Source organism: Fukomys damarensis, unplaced genomic scaffold (genome assembly GCF_012274545.1).
Source record: "Fukomys damarensis isolate Sample0158 unplaced genomic scaffold, DMR_v1.0_HiC HiC_scaffold_19, whole genome shotgun sequence".
NCBI classification, from domain to species: domain Eukaryota; kingdom Metazoa; phylum Chordata; class Mammalia; order Rodentia; family Bathyergidae; genus Fukomys; species Fukomys damarensis.
In genome coordinates, this window is record NW_022900931.1 from 31,391,339 (window position 1) to 31,395,175 (window position 3,837).

Genomic DNA, 3,837 nt, shown 5'->3' on the forward strand with positions numbered 1-3,837 from the left:
TGTGTGAACTGATGAAACAGTGCACAGTCATTTCTAAGGAAACAACCCAGGGGCGGTCTCATTACCTGCACACCGTAATCATGAACAATCATTTTGGTATTTTTTTTTTTTTCTCAACCAACTCTAAGACTGAACCTTAGTGAATGTGTGGTACCAACAGGCTGAAAGACCCCCTAGTGTTCGAGCTGCTGCAGAAGTTAGAAAGGCAACCAGAAATAATCACAGAGTGAGCACCCTGACTACATTAGACAATTGACTTGCTTAATATACATATTTCATTATCTTATTTCAGAGATCATGTCGATCTTAAACAATTCCACAGCTTGAACAGTCTACTTGTAGAGGGTAAATAAAACATGTGACTTAAACATAAGAACATAAGCTCCTGCTGCTTCTTCTTTATTTATTTTATTTTATTTTTTATTTTTTTGGTACTGGGATCAAACTCAGGTCCTTGCACTTGCGAGGCAGGTGGCAGCACCACTGAGCTAAATCCCCAGCCCTTAAGCATAAGCTTTTGCTTTTTAAAGTACAGGTCGAGTATCCCTTACCTGAAATGTTTAGGGCCAGAGTTGTTTTAGAATTCAGTTTTTCAGAGGGCAGGGGTAAGGGGAAAAAATGAGAACCAAGACCCGTCATGTAAAGGTACAAGATCCCAATGATGAATGTAACTGTACTGTATAGCTAAAATGTACCAATAAACTCAATGAGAGAAAAAAAGAATTCAGTTGATTTCAAATATTTTCATATACGTAGTGAGGTATCTTAGTGTCTTACTTTTCTGTTTGTTAAGACAAAATAACTGACACCCAAAGTTAAAGCAGGAAAGGTTCATTTAGCTTGCCGTTTGTAGAGGTTTCAGTCCATAGTCAGCTGACTCCAAGGCAGGGTGGCAAGGCCCTGCAGAGGAGAGACAGTCCATGGCAAGGAAGCAGAAGGCAGAAAAGAAGCAGCGAAACAGCAGAAGCAAGGAAGTAGCAAAGAAGCTTCTTTTTGCCCCTTCACGTTCCATCCAGGCTACTTGTCTTTTGGGAGGTGCCACCCACACCCATGGTGGGGCATCCTGAGTCCCAGCATCACACACACTAATCCAGCCACCTTCAGAACTCCCCACCTATGACAAGATGAGGCTTTAGAGAGACTTAACACTTAAAAGATGAGAGCCAAGTCGAAATATGAAAGTCAAGTTATACAGTACTTTTTAGTGAACCGTGTTTTGTCTGCAACCCATGACATGAAGTCTGGTGTGTAATTTTGAGGTATCGTGTTGGCACTGCACATGAATATTTCAGATTTTGGATTTTGGATTAGTGCTACAAAGCTTCAGAAAACATTTAAAAAATTACAATTGCAGCAAAAGCATAAAAAACAAAATATGTGGTCATTTGGAATAAAAATAAATTTGAATTATATAGTATAAAGGTTTACATGATTTTTAATGTAGTTTGGCCATTTTACTTATTCATTCATTGGATGTGGGATACTGAACTCACTTCAAGCAAGCCAAGCATGTGCTCTACCACTGAACTACACTCCCAGCCAGCCACTTTCAAAGTTTTACGTAATAACTTCATTAACAAAGTTACAAGGAATATCTAAAGTGTTTAAGGAAACTTACTTTTTCATATATACAACTACACAGCGAGATAATGTGAAATAGGAAAAAAAGGGCTAAAGGTGTAGGGGAACTGGGAAGGGTAGAAAAAAACATACAGAGAGAAAAAATAAAAACTACAAAATGCAGACAATGGAAAGTAAGCTTCGCAGCACCTTCAGATCACTAACTACTCAGTTTGTCTTCCCTAAAGCAAACTGAAGACCAGAAGGCATTTTGTATTTTAATTAAGCAGCATTTTAAAACTTTCAGATACAATTTAGATTTATAACATGCTCGCAGTGTTTTAAAATTCAGAAGGTACCAAAGGTATAGACAACCTCCCTTCCACACTTGGCTCCACCCCAGCCATTCCACTGCATGCCCAGTCAACCAAGGCTGACCCTTCCAGAAACATGTGCACATGTGTTAATCTACAGGTTTAACACAACCGCTATCAAAATCCCAGCAGTGGCCAGGCAAATGGTATAGGGCTGTGATCCCAGCTATCTGGGAGGCCAAGGCAAAAAGGTCGGAAGTTCAAAGTCAGCCTGGAAAACTTACTGAGATCTTGTCTCAAAATGTTAAGAAAGGGAGGATTGGGGACATAGTAGAAGTAGCGTGCTCCTGAGTTTGATCCCTAGTACTGCAAGAAAAAAACATCCAACTGCCCTTTTTCTAAACCACTAATTGGTAAAGTGATCCTAAAATTCACCGGAAATGCAGGGACCTAAAATAATGAAAGCAAACAAAGTTGGAGAACTCACACTTGCCATTTAAAACTTTTGTTTCTTACAAAGTTACATTAATCAAGACAGTGCGATGAGAGTGTAAGATAGACTCATTGATCACTGGGACAGAATTGAGAATCCAGAAACGACTCTTGCATGACTTTGACAAGGAGGTCAACGCTGCTCAGTGGGGGAAAGACGAACCTTTTCATTAAACAGGGCTGGGACAACTGATGCCTGCACGCAAAAGAATAAAATTTAACACTTACCTCCCATCATATACAAAAATTAATTGAAAATTAATGCAAAATGATCAAATATAAAAAGTCTCAGAAGAAATATGGGGTAAATCTTTATAACCTTGGGTTAGGCAACAAGAAAAAAATGCATAAATTGCATTTCATCAAAATTAACTTTTATCTTTCAAAAGATATTATTACGAAAGTGAGAAGGCAACCTGCAGAATGACGCAAAATATTTGTAAACCATAAAAGACTGATAAGAGGCTTGTATCCAGAATGTATAAAGAACTCTCAAAACTCAATAATAAAAAGACAACCCAATTAAAAAATGGGCAAAGAATCCAATTAGACATTTCTCCAAAGAAAATAAACAAATGGGCAATACTTATATGAAAAGATGTTCAACATTCATCACCAAAATGCAAATGAAAAGCACAAGATACTACTTCACACACACCAGGATGGCTATCAATAAAAACAAAATAACAAGTATTGGCAAGAATGTGCGGAAACTGGAACCTTACACACTGCCAAAAGTAGTGAAAATGAGAGTCCCTTTGCAAAAGAGCCTGGGAGTTTCTTAAGGTTAAACATAATTTCCACATGAACCACCCCTTCTACTCCTAGGTAGGTACCAAAGAGAAACGAAAACTTACTTATGTATACACACACACACACACACACACACACACACACACCTGTCACAAGAATGTTGGCAGCTGCCTTACTTATAACAGTCAAAAGGTGGAAACAACCCAAATGTTCATTAAGTGATGGAAGGGTAAACACGTGATCTATTAATCTGTGGGATACTATTTGGTCATAGAGGAATGAAGTACAGTACTGACAGATGGTACAGCACTAATGAATGCTTCAACAATCTTGAAAACATTAAGTGAAAGTAGTTTTACTTCTTAGAAACAGAGAAATTGGGGGGCGCAAATTCAAAACCAAGCCAGCCATATAAATCGTACTGCATGGATGGTGACACTTCGGAAAAGATTCTATGGTGTTCAAAACCTGTGTGTTGCAGGGGACTAAAAATAGCACTGGGACTGAGAATAAACTGTAAGTAATTTAAATTCTGTAAAATTGAAATTCCACTCCTCACCTCACAAGAATACAATAAAATAAACGCTTACATTCCACTTAAATGTGTCTGTAATCTCAAACCTGATCATTCCTGCTTCAAATTTATTTTATAACTGAACGTCTTTCTTCTAATTTGACCCTCGAGGCTTCCTGTTGTTTTCGTCCAGCGCGCAGGCGC